The 14,238-nt window shown below is 41.5% G+C and overlaps 1 protein-coding gene across 2 annotated transcripts in view; it reads right to left on the bottom strand.

Moving 5' to 3' along the window:
* The window catches only part of qtc (quick-to-court), a 310,644-nt gene extending 298,855 nt beyond the window's left edge, over positions 1-11,789 (bottom strand). For both annotated transcript variants that reach the window (XM_067136479.2, XM_067136480.2), the window contains exon 1: positions 11,649-11,789. The gene's annotated coding sequence lies outside the window, so the exon portion shown is untranslated. The remainder of the gene's footprint in view (positions 1-11,648) is intronic.
* Positions 11,790-14,238: the final 2,449 nt, after the last annotated feature.

Raw genomic sequence — 14,238 nt, 5'->3', positions numbered from 1 at the left:
GAATGAGTGTAGGCCTATAACAAGTAACATGACTAGTTACAACATGTGAAACATACAAAGATACTGTAGGTACATTACTTCACAACAGTGAATAAGAACGTGACTAATTATGCAACAAACAGAAAGAATAACACTGTCTTCGGGTCAGTACTGCTGAGCGTTAACACTATCTCAGAAGACTTCCTGTTCTCTAAGCACGCATGTCGGTGATGGCACTCTCATGAATGGCTTCGGTAAATTATGCCGAATATTGCGATTATCTATAGAGATACGAGTTCGTCAAATAAGAGCACGAGTTCCACGTGACATACATACACTAAGGAGTGAGTTGTCCGTGCGGTTAGATTCGGGCATCTGTGGACTTGCATTCGGGAGATAGTGGGTTCGAACCCCCACTGTCAGCAGCCCTGAAGATGGTTTCCCGTGGTTTCCCATTTTCACACTAGGCAAATGCTGGGGCTATACCTTAACTAAGTCTCTCTTCCTTCCCTTCCTTTCCTTACCGATCGTCGCCATAAGACGTGTCTGTGTGTCGGTGCGACGTAAACCTAATTGTAGAAAACAAGTACTTCGATTTGACGCCATTAAGATGGCCTATGTGTCAATGTCGACGTTCCATTTCATTTTAGTAGATGACAGAGAAATATCAGAACTCTACAGAGTGACCTACTGTTGAGTAGTAATTAATTTTGACGGGTAAACATCAAGTGAGTCACTAGAAATAATTTGTATGTCGACTTTACACGAGAGTGCAGAATTGACTTCAAAAAATCTAGATCGTTACGAAAACGGGACACTACTTGGATGAATGATCAGCATGCTGGTCTTCGGTTCAGGGGACGCAGTTCCGATTCTCGGCCAGATTGATTACTTTAACTGTATACAGTTCACTCCTCTGACTCGGAGAACTGATACACTTCTCTTCATCAACATAAACGAACCACGATCACCATAAAAACATTCCTCCACATAGAATTGGCGTCAGGAAGGACATCCGGTCAAAAAACTGGGCCAATACCACATCATATGTCGACCCTCATTAAATTGGGGAAAAGGCCAGAAGGAAGTATCCAGTGGCGTAGAGCAATATTAAGGGAACAAAACATAAGTGTCAAATTTCTCTGTTATGATGGAACACGAATTGAGGCAGTAGGGTCTACCGTTTCCTGATACGGGGTCGAGATGAAATTATTTGGCATGTTTTACGACCGGATGCCCTTTCTGATGCCAACCTCAGCTGAGGAGCCCATAAAGATTGTGAATGAAACTGGTAAGGAAGTGGAAGGAATCGGTTGTGGCTCAGCATTGGTCTGGAAGTGAAAATGGGGAAACCACCGAAACCTTACTCAGGACAACCGAAGGTAGGGTTCGTAGCCACCCATCTCCCGAATGGGCTTGGCTCCAAGGCCGTAGCGCGGTCACTCCACTCGGTAGAATAATAATAATAATAATAATAATAATAATAATAATAATAATAATAATACCATAAGATCATTTACCAAATTATTATTTCTTTCTTCAAAATGTGATGATGTTTTTAATTGTTCGCCGTGAACATTCTGCTTCAAAAATGAAGTAATGACTACAAACTGACGTTGGTATTTTATGGACTTCAGTATGTAAGCCTAGTTCGCCAACCTCAAATATTTGCTCATGTACTCATCAAGGTTATGATCAGCAATCAACCTGTTCGGGTCTAATAAATACATTTTGGGCAAAATAATTTTATCTGCATTCTGGTGAGTAGTGAATCCGCTAAAGCCTCCGTGGCTCCGGCAGTGCGCCGACCTCTCACCGCTGGATTCTGTGGTTTAAATCCCGCCATGTGAGATTTGTGTTAGACAAAACCGTGGCGGGACAGGTTTTTCTCCAGGTACTCCGGTTTACCCCGTCATCTTTCATTCCAGCAACAGTCTCCAATATCATTTAATTTGAGTCATTAATCATTGCCCCAGAGGAGCGCGACAGGCTTCGGCAGCTGGCACAATTCCTATCCTCGCCGCTAGATGGGGGCTTCATTCATTCCACTCCTGACCCGGTCAAATGACTGGAAAACAGGCTATGGATTTTAATTTTTGGTGAATCCACTAAAATTAATCACATAACCATGTCTCGATTTTACTCAGCGTATGTTCGCTGCCAACAAGAATGCAACATATGACACTGGCGTAGCCAGGGGGGGGGGGGGCCCAGGGAGGCCGGGCCCCCCCCAAAATATTTTCTGAAACTAGAGCGAGGATTAGCCGTTGTTTTACGTACGGTACGAACAACTTAAAAACGTACGCCAAAATGTTAAATTAACGTAGCGACAAGAATCTACTAGCAGGGCTCAATAGGGCCATACATAATTCTCCATATTTGTACTGCTTGAATGAAAGGAAGACACTTAGGAGTGTGATGCGCGAGGATATTTCCCTGTAGAGGCCTCAGTATTGGGAATGAAACCGTGTATTGACAAATATCAAGACATGAAGAAAGGGCCAATTAGCAAGGGATTACTCAGTAGGGGGCCGGAACGTGACCACCGAGATAACGGGGGCCACGTCCAGAAACAGCTGCAAGCTTACAACATCGTGTCAGCTTTTGCAGATCGGTTCCAGGAAACAACAATGTCCTAGGGATCCTCGGGTTGCACCGTGGTTGAGAGATGTGCTGTGTTTGAGTTGCAGCGTTGGGAAGATTGTGACAGGATTGTGATCTGCACGTTAGTTCCTCATTTTGTGCCATATAAGTAACATTTTTTGAAGAGGGGCCGTTTTGTCACTGAAAAGCCAACACTATGTGCATCCTCGGTAAGTTATGAAAAAGGTTGGGTTTTTTTTAAATTCTTACAGTGCCAAGACAATAGCGGATGCGTGCCTAAGTTCGATAGGTAGGCCTATATATTTTGTCAAATGCCCGGGGACTGACTGGAACCTCAAATGGCACCATCAAAAGTGCGGGTAAATACTTTGTAATTGGCGGGCGTGATAACTCAGTTCCAATGCTTCTATCTTCTCATCAGGACGGCCCAGGCTTGAATCGCAGTCGATACATGAAACATTTTTAAAATGGGTAGTCACGTTCTATTGATACGAATTCTACTTAAAACACTAGATCCCGTTCCTTACCTTTCTTTATACTTTTGAGCCAGAACCGCATCATTTATGGTGGTGTATTTTGAGTATCCAACCATTCTTCGGACTTACCTTGTACCTTAAATGGTGAGTGGATGCAGTGGCGTACCCACAAAATAATTTCAGTGGGTGGGGTGTAAGTCCAGGCCAGTAGTGTGGATACAACTTTTCCTTGGAAGGGGTTGTGAAAAGATGTTTTATTTTTTATTTAGATTTTGCTTTACGTCGCACCGTAGATCTTCAATGGCGACGATGGGAAAGGAAAGGGCTGATAGTGGGAAGAAGCGGCCGTGGCCTTAATTAAGGCACAGCCCCAGCATTTGCCTGGTGTGAAAATGGGAAACCACAGAAAACCATATTTAGGGCTGCCGACAGAGGTGTTTGAACCCACTATCTCCCGGATGCAAGCATACAGCGGTGCGCCCCACCTGCACGGCCAACTCACCCGGTGAATATGAAAAGAAAGCCGGTCCTTAACATAAACCGGCTGCATTATTGAAACTGTTCGTAAAATTGATAATATCGTTCTTCGTTTGTGAGGAAGTAGAATCTTCATTTAATTTGTCTTCTTAAAAAAAAGGAACCACCGTGAAGGTGACTACCTTCCAGGCCGTATATATTTCGATTACGAGAGACTCAAGGAAAACTCTACTGCACCCAAAAACTAGGCTGTATCCTCCCCATCCCATGCCTTTCTTAACTCTGTCAGTGCCGGGAATCGAATGCAGGATGTCTTAAGTCAAATTCGAAAATAAGGAGACCTAAAAGTACCAGCCGGCCCCACAGTGTACGGGTAGCGTGCCTGCCTCTTACCGGAGGCCCCGGGTTCTATTCCCGGCCAGGTCAGGGACTTTTACCTGGATCTGAGGGCTGGTTCGAGGTACACTTAGCCCACGTGTTTATAATTGAGGAGCTATCTGACGGTGAGATGGCGGCTCCGGTCTAGAAAGCCAGGAATAACAGCGGAGAGGATTCGTCGTGCTGACCACACAACACCTCGTAATCTGCAGGCCTCCGGGCTGAACAGCCGTCGCTTGGTAGGCGATGGCGCTTCGGGGCTGTTACGTCATGGAGTTTGATTTGGAAAAGTGAACAGAGAAGGAAGCGACACCCCTGCAAGGCTCCTTAGCTTCCAGCTAGTTCTTCTGTCCGGCCTCGTGCGTTTAGGACAGTAAGAAAACGTACGCCTTAATAAATGCTCCTCATAAAACCTTTGTAAAAATACTAGCTGCATCTATTTATAACAATAATCACAAACGCCTCCTTTTCATGTGGCTCAGTTGGTTGAGTCGCTGTCCTTCTGAGTCTGAGTTCGCAGGTTCAAATCCCGGATTGGATCGGTAACCCTTAAAACGGTGTTGAAATGGCAACAGCTCAGTGTCGTTGATTTCTGGAACGTTAATAAAAATTATAGATACGAATATTAGCGTCACGAAACTCTAACTTTGTATGTATGTATGTTCAGTCTTCAGCCCTAAGGCTGGTTGGATCCTCAACAGCTCTGCCATCAGCTGTCATAGATGGCCTAGGCATCACTGAAGAGGCGTACTAGGGAAATGAGGAGTGAGGTAGTTTCCCGTTGCTTTCCTCACCAAGCCAGAAGTTGCTATTACATATCAGTCTGCCAAGCCCACTGAAATGCATGCACCAACCGACCCTATGAGCAACATTTTCACACCATTCATAGCAGGGACTGGTTGCACAAGGAATGGCATTACTAGCAGCGCTCATACCTCAGTCACTTTCATATTGTCTAAGCCAAGGATAAGACAGTGACAGATCAATGAAAGTAACAAAATTGCTCTAGCCCATACCAGAAGACATAGTGCACTGTAAACACTAGGTCCTGCCAGCAAAGGCATACTCTAACTTTATACTACTATATTCTGTATCCCAGACTTGCGTGGAAAAGTAAGTAACAATTTACTTTACGTCACACCGACACAGATAGGTCTTATGGCGACGTCGGGATAGGAAATGCCTAGGAGTGGGAAGAAGGCGGCCGTGGCCTTAATTAAGGTACGGCCCCAACATTTGCTTGGTGTGAAAATGGGAAATCACGGGAAAACATTTTCAGGGCTGCCGACAGTGGGGTTCGAATCCACTATCTCCCGGATGCAAGCTCACAGCTGCGTGGCCCTAACCGCGTTGGAAACTAACAGGACAAGGTAAACCCTACATAGCATTTGTTGTAACGTGTATTTTCCTTTACCAACTAACAAAATATATATACCCATACGTTTTACATTATTTATTTATTTATTTATTTATTTATTTATTTATTTATTTATTTATTTATTTATTTATTTATTTATTTATTAGTGCTTTCAGTACAGTGGCGAAGTTAGGGCTCCAGGCCCTCTTGTACACTTAACCACATACTAATCAAACCGCGTTGGAAACTAACAGGACAAGGTAAACCCTACATAGCATTTGTTATAACGTGTATTTTCCTTTACCAACTAACAAAATATATATACCCATACGTTTTACATTATTTATTTATTTATTTATTTATTTATTTATTTATTTATTTATTTATTTATTAGTGCTTTCAGTACAGTGGCGAAGTTAGGGCTCCAGGCCCTCTTGTACACTTAACCACATACTAATCAAAATCTTAAATAAAATACTGAGATTCTTAAAATAGTTAAAACTACATAAATTAATAGAATTTAAAATAAATTTAAATAAATTACTTACTAAATTAATATTAGAACTAATTAATATTAAAAACTCTTAAACATGGCTAATCCTCAGGAACGCACACATTCATACTTCAACCATTCTGTCAGCTGTCCTCAGCAGGTAGTCTCGGCAGGTGACCTTAAATCGTGATTTTAAAAAGCTAGTTTCTCTGACCTCAGAACTGGCAGGGAATTCCATAATTTGGCGACAGTCACCACAAATGATCTAATAAATTTATTTGTGCGGTGCAGTGTAATAGAAAGAATGGATCTAGAACGTGTATTTAGACTAAGTTGTGAAATGATGATAAAAAGATGAATTTAGAAGAAATATACATTGCCTGACTTTCAGCTACCACTCTGATCACCATCGTTAAAGTGTGTAGCTGCCGACGTTTATCAGACATCAGCCATGAGACAGCCTGATAGTATGGGGTGATATGATCATCGTACCCGATATTGTAAATAAATCGCTGGCAAGAATTCAGTGCTCGTTGAAGTTTAAGTGTTTCTTCTCTCGTCATGTCAACAAAAACAACGTCACAGTAATCAAGAATAGGGAGAATGAGTGTCTGTATTACTTTGGCCTGTAGCTCAAATGGAAATACATTCCTCTGTCGTTTAAGAGGGTGAAGTACTCCAAAAATCTTTTTACGTATTTCTTTCGTTTGATCAGACCAATCAACTGTTACATTCATCATTACGCCGGGATTTTTAACCGTTTTACTGTAGGGAATAATGTTACCATTCAGTAGGATAGGCGGGATTGCGACATTGTTTGAGAAGCTCAGTAATTTTCGTGATCCAATTATAATTGTCTGAGTTTTTTTGCAGTTTAGTACAAGAGAGCTTCGTTGTGCATATACACTGAGTCGTCGGAGGTCCCTGATAATATCTTGTCTTGCAGTGTCGATATAGCCTATTTAAAGATCGTCAGCACAGAGGTCATGTGTGTTATTTCCTGTCACAGATGGTATGTCATTGATATAAATACAGAAACGTAGGGGCCGTAGAATACTGCCCTGTGGGGCAACACTAAGTTTCATTTTCCATTTAGAGGCCTTGTCGTTTACTGTTACACGCTGTTGACGGTTACTCAAATAAGAACTAAAAACCTTAAGCGCAGCCAGGTCGAAATTTAGCAGTTCCATTTTCTGTATCATAGTCGGAATTAGTACAGTGTCAAAGGCGCTACTGAAGTCAAGAAGGATACGTATAGTGAGCAGTCGTTTGTCCATAGCGTTTCTAATGTCTTCGGTAACCTTCAAAAGTGTTGTCGCGGTACTGTGACCCTTCTCAAATCCAGATTGCAAAGGGTCCAAAAGAACATTTTTATTTAGGTATTCCAGAACTTCCTCGTATACTAAACGTTCAAAGTCTTTAGAAAGCGCAGGGAGTACGAACATAGGACGATAGTCAGAGGGTGATTGTGGGTCTAAACTCTTAGGTACCGATATAATATTGGCTGTTTTCCGTACAGTAGGGAAAGTTCCGTTTAGTAAACAGTAGTTCAGTATGTGCGTCAGTATAGGCGAGATAGCACCCGTAATGTTATTATTATTATTATTATTATTATTACTTTATTAATTAATTCCAACGAGCCAACGGCTCATATACAGGAATTGTACAATGCGATTTGTTTAGCGTCTAAAATTAATATGATACATATACATTGGCTGCACATAAATATATAAGTTGTTACAGTGAACGTTACTCTAAATATTTCCTTTACGTTACCATTACACAAAGTCTTGTAAAGAGAGTAAAAGTAATAGGAATATCATCTACATATGTAGTCTTTGATTTAATCGAGTACAAAGCCTTTTAACCTGATTTTCTGTGACACTGTGAAATGTGAATGGCGGATTGGCTGGAGGGGAGGGCGGTGAGTCGGTGCAGTTTATTTGGGTAGGTTGAATATTTATTCTACTAAAGTAATCGTTCAGTTCGTCAAGTGGAATGTCAGGAGTTGTCTGTCTCTGTTGATGTTTTCCTATTCCCAGAGCTCTAAGTTGGTCCCATGCGCGATTAGAATTTAAGTTGTTAGCTAAAATCCGAAAATATATGCATTTTTAAAATTTCTGATTAACTGCTTTGTGCGATTTCTTAAGATGCGGTTAGATTCGAAGTCTGTGTCATCTAGGGTTTGTTTATAATGTCGAAATAACGAGTCACGGCGGGCCATCATTCTCTTGCCTACATCATCTAGCCATGGACAAGAAGGACGAGAAACCTGTATTCGACGCGCGCGCAAGTGCGCGCGTGTGTGTTTGTGTGTGTATCTTTGCCGCATTATTTGTATAAAATGTCACTTCTTTATTGCTTATCACATGACCATTATTATTGTAACATTACCGTATTTGTTCTAAACCAGAATATTTCATCTTTACTCAAAGTGTTTATTCTTGCATTCATTTCACTTCTACGCGGAATATATGAAATGCTGCAGTTATGTTGCGATGGGAGTAACAGAGGTAGCCGGGGGTGGGTTGTCGTCCAAGGAGTCCAGACACCCCAGGAGTTTTAACTAAAGTTCTTTTATTGAGCATTTTATATATAATGTGCATTAATATCAGCTTCCGGAGTCCGACTCATTGGCAGAATGATCAGTGTTGAGGCCTTCGGTTCAGACGGTTCCGGGTTCGATTCCCGGCTGGTTCGAGGATTTTAATCGCATCTGAATAATTCTTCTGGCTTGGGACTGGGTGTTTGTCCCAACATATTCATATTCAGACAACATACTACATTACCAACCACCAAATAAACACACAACACTGATTACATCCCTCTATATAGGGTTGGCGTCGGGAAGGACATCCGGCCGTAAAACAGGGCCAAATCCACATGTGCGACACATTTCGCACCCGCGATCCCACAGATTTGGGAGAAGTGGGGAAGAAGAAGAAGGAAATTACTATTAGCTTCCGGAATCCGCACGAATCCACTACTCTTACTTGGATCCAAGGACACCCATTTCCTTTTAAGGTATTCTACACCACCTAAACTATGGAAGTTTGGACACCTATCAAAATAAAATTCTGGATGAATGGGCCCCCCCCCCAAAACTGAAATCCTGGCTACGCTACTGACATATGACACGTGGTTACCACGAGTAAGTACGTTTATATAAGAACGAAATACTGTCACGTGAAATAAAATTGAACAGGAGTGGGAACATTTCAACTACAAACAATACTGCAGCCAAGGTCGTCACAACCATCTGAGCAAAATTATCTCATGCTGCTATTCAAGAGCTATAAACATATACATGTAGTTAACAGTCTATTTTGGAATCGAGATATTATGTCAGCTATCACAGGCTGCGAGATTTCCTAAGCTCTCAGAATATTCACCAGAAGATGATAACGATGAGAGAACCACCCAATACTCTTATTAGAGATATGAAGTTTTAAAAGTCTGTCTTAATATTAACCATAAGGGAAAGAAGAATAATGGAAAACACGGAATGAATGCTCCGTAGCATTCGCCAATGAACTTATTCTTTTTTTTTTTTTTTTTTACCAGTGGCTTTACGTTGCGCCGACACAGATAGGTCTTATGACGATGGGGTACGAAAGACCTAGGAGTTGGAAGGAAGCGGCCGTGGCCTTAATTAAGGTACAGCCCCAGCATTTGCCTGGTGTGTAAATGGGGAAACCACGGAAAACTATCTTCAGGGAACCCACTATCTCCCGGATGCAAGCTCACAGCCGCGCGCCCCTAACCGCACGGCCAGCTCGCCCGGTGCCAATGAACTTACGTCGGCGATGGAAGAGAGCAAGAGTTGATAAAATGAGGCTGGATAGAAAAAGTCCTAAGTAAAGTAACTTCATGTTGCCATAAGTTATGATCACCTGAAGAGCTGTCATGGAAATTAATATAACCTGCGCCCTATTATTATGTCAGCGTAACGCAATAATAGGATTATTTGTTTAATATACCATGGGCGTGGAAGTCCACTGATTCTCTACTATTTCTGATCAATGCGTATGACATTTTCGAAAAACGATACATATTAAAACTGGGTTTTCCGGGCTTTTAATAGTTCTAGTCAATAGAATCAGAGTGCTTGCTTTGGGTGGTTATACCAAGAAAGAAAAGGTAAAGGGACCATGTCAACAAATTTTAAATACAAATAATATTTTCATGCCTTGCTGTAAATCGATCAGATGTTGAGCTACTGTTGCAGAAAAGTTGCCAATACATCTCTACTTCAAGCTGTTCTACGTCTACACTCTCAGCAAAATAAAAATACCACATAGAAGAGCAAAAGCTACAGAAAGTATTATCCTATTGTCGTAAAGCGGAAACGATTGAAGGCTTACGCTCTACCAAATACAAGAATGACATACGCTACTATATAATTATGTCAACTCACTGAAAACGCATAAATAACACCAAAAACTTCACACACAAATACACGTGCTCTTATGACAGAATCAGTAGTTCTCAGGTCAATCCGCTAGAGAGAGCTTTAATAGCTGTCCCTCGATATCTCGCTGAGTGTCGCCTATTGTCTCTACTGTATTTGGCTATACATCCCTATATAACACAGTTCAGTTGCTCATTTGGTTGCTGTTGAATTTCTCCTTCGAAAAGCTTACATTCGAGTGCGATGATGATCGTTGTGATTTTTTAAAGGGCAAAACGGTTAGATTATCACCCCCCTTGCTAAGACTAAGTCAGCAAGAGTTAGTGTTGTTTTGATTTTTCTAGTGATTTAACGTTCAGAGAGGTTTTTGGTGACGATGGGATACGAATGCGCTAGGACCGGAGGAAATGACCGTCTTCGTATAGCTGCTGTGAAAATGGGAGACCATGGAAACACATGTACAGGTGACATATAGTAGGTTTCAAGCAGAATGGGGAATACGATCATTTGAAGTACACATGAAAGAGATGTCACTAAACGAACACATATAAGAAAGAATACGTAGTCATTTGCAAATCTAATATCGTTATGATCGAAAGAAAACAAGAACTGACCAAGACTGTCAGATAGTAATCATGAAATGGGGAAGTCTGACAAAAATAACTTGAAGCAATGCCAAAGACCGTCGTCACAATGTACCAGCTACAAGATCTGAGCCCCTGAGAGTTGGGGTATATTAAAGAGGGGAAGAAGTTCTCGATTTTCTTTCACTCACTACATACTGTATGTTGATGCACAATCCTTGAATCTCGTAACAGTCTTTACCGTTCCTTGTCCCATGAAACAACGAATATCGAAATGCACATCGAAGTTGTCATTCAAACGAAAAAGAAACATGCCATCAACTACGCGTATTGAAGTTCTAGTCAGAGTAATGAATACCCATGCTCTTCAGTGACAATGAGGTGAGAATCTTTCGCCAGTCATTAATTGTTAAAACCGTTTCTCCAACACATTTCAGCGTAATGCTGAGATTGTACCATACATGCCTCTTCTCAACCCTACATACGAGATTAATCACAATAAATTACCAGAGAACTCACACGCGTAATAAGTATACGAGGTTAGAAATAGAAATTACTGTACGTCGTCCTCAATATCAGTCTGTCAAAATAAAGAAATAGGAGGAAAAACCTTTTTTTTTTCACGAATCACAATAAAGAAGCACAATAAAATACCACCTATATTCGTGTTATTGACGTACTATGAAACTACTTAAAAAATAAAACGCTAATTAGACTCTCTCATAAAAATATAATATACGTAATGCAGTTACAAGGATTGGACTGTCACGATTAACGTAGCACTGGTAGTAAATACATTCGATTACTTATCTCGCAGCCACGTATTATTAGAGTTGCAAATAAAGGAATACTTCTAATTAGAACAAGGTGTCAGTGATCGAGTACTTACCAATTGCTGGTGCTCCGTGCTCGAGGGAATGGTCTCCTCTCAATACTGCCTGAACCTAGCTATAATCGAAAGTTGTTGGCAGCTGTTTGTGTTGCGTGGCTGGTATTACGCTACACTTTCTGTACTCGTGCCTGTGCTGTGCTCCCGGCCACACTGAGCTAAGAGAGAGGTCGACCAGCGCCGCCTGCCAGCAAGACGAGCGTTACCATGGTAACCTTACCACGTCATATCAAGCCTCTGACACGCTCAAGTCCCCTGCTGATTGACATAAAGTTCTTTATTGATGGTACTTTTCAACCAGTCTTTATGTGATGACCTAATTCACAGAAGGCGTAAAGGGAGATCAGGGGAATGTGCCACGTACGACGCGGATCCGCTTGCTATCGTTGTTGTTGTTGTTGTTGTTGTTATTGTTGTTGTTATTGTACGATGCGAGGAACCAAAACTATCAGCACCCTGTCACATTATGTGCGCTGAGTACTCAACTCGAAGGATGGTTGGATCGTGAACAGCTCCTCATCAATGCCGAACCGCTGACACGCGTGCCGCTAGGTGATACGCGAACACGACTTCTATGGCACGTCATACAACATAGTAACATATTTAAATGTTCTTAACATGTAATAAGTAGGTCGAAAATCTTGCAACATATCATATTTCAACATTACGCTTTGATAAAGAAGTATGTCACAATTAATTCTTTGGACATATTTTTTTACCACTTTTATTCGGTTAAACCAGAAATATATCGTATTCCTAAAATATACCTGTTTTAAAAATGTCATTTTCAGTCATGTTTGCAAAATAAAACCATGAAACATTCCGTCGAATGGACTTATATGTACTGAATGCAATCTAATATCTAAACGAAGTCAAATGAGGGGGTTTCAGGATAATTTTAAGGGAAAATAACCGGTGGCACACTACACAGTAAAAAGTAATAAACAAAACCTTAATTAGCATGCTAGTTGGGAAAGGTTTGCCATCCCTGGCCTAGGCGTTGCCGAAGAGGTGAACTAGGGAAATGATGATGATGATGATGATGATGATGATGACGATGACGCTTGTTGTTTAAAGGGGCCTAACATCTAAGGTCATCGGCCCAAACAAGGGAAATGAGGAGTGAGATAGTTTCTCGTTGCTTTCCTTTCCAAGCTAGATGGTGCTGTTACATATCACGATATCTGTCCATCAAACTCAAGAGAAATGCACGCACCGACCGAACCTATTAAGCCCACAAATATGCGCTGTAATTTGTCAACATTTATCAGACTGTGGTATGAATGACAAAGGTTCGGAAGTTTATGACCTAAAGTAGTACAAAATATGAAAGCTAATATGTCCTAAAAACTAACTAAATATGACCTAAAAAGGTAAAATCTGACTGAAGCATTCTGGGGATAGATGGCAAGTATTAGAGTATTACTAACATTAAACGTGTCAAAAAATCGAGCGAGTTGGCTGTGCGGTTAGGGGCGCGCAGCTATGAGCTTGCATCCGGGAGATGGTGGGTTCGAACCCCACTGTCGGCAGCCCTGAAGATGGTTTTCCGTGGTTTCCCATTTTCATACCAGGCAAATGCTGGGGCTGTACCTTGATTAAGGCCACGGCCACTTTCTTCCCACTCTTAGCCCTTTCCTATCCCATCGTCGCCATAAGACCTATCTGTGTCGGTGCGACGTAAAGCAACTAGCAAAAAAAGAAAGAAAGAAAACGTGTCAAAAAGTGATTAGCGATAATATAGGCCTTCTTCTTCTTCGTTTTGCCTCATGACTGAGGCGTCGTGACTATCATAATATTCAGCCCTCTAGCCGATGAACCATACTCCGCCATTCTTCCCTATCTAAAGCTTTCAATGTGGTTACTCTGAGAGAACACTGTAGGGGGCCGTTCACCATGTCAATCCATCGCGTTGGTATTCATCCTCGTTGTCTGGTTCCCTGGACTTTGCCCTCAACAATCAGCTTTTGTAGACTACCATCTCGGCGCATTATATGTCCAAAGTAGCGTACAATTCGTTGAGAGACCTTACACGATAGACGAACTTTTATCTGAAGTTGGTTCAGGATTGATGTGTTCGTGCGATGAGCTGTCCAAGGAATCCTTAACATTTTCCTCCAGCACCACATTTCAAAGCTTTCTATCCGTTCACGATCACGTTTGAGGATGGTCCACGTCTCTGCGCCATACAAGAAGACTGAGAAGACTAGAGATTCAACGAGCTTCTTTTTTGTCTTAATGGTGATGTTGTTATCTTTCCAGATCTTCCGCAGACGGATCATTGCTACCTTTGCTATTTCAATTCTGCGCTTTATTTCATCCTTGGAACCACCAGAATTGGATAGTAAGGAGCCTAGGTATACATACTGATGTACAACTTCACACCCTCAATATAGGCCTAGCAGACACATTTAATCACGCAAACTGACAGAGCTACAATAGGTAAATTAATGCTTTATATATCCATTCAGTATTATAGCCGTGAAGTACAGTTCTCATTCTGTTTTCCTAAAAAAAAAAAAGTATTAGCATGCTTTTTTCGTATCTGTCGGCATACGTTCGTACAGCATCTTTTTCTCCGAATCGCGTC

Source organism: Anabrus simplex, chromosome 1 (assembly GCF_040414725.1).
Source record: "Anabrus simplex isolate iqAnaSimp1 chromosome 1, ASM4041472v1, whole genome shotgun sequence".
NCBI classification, from domain to species: Eukaryota; Metazoa; Arthropoda; class Insecta; order Orthoptera; family Tettigoniidae; genus Anabrus; species Anabrus simplex.
The sequence above is the reverse complement of the archived record's forward strand: the minus strand, read 5'-3'. Positions and strand labels throughout refer to the sequence as shown.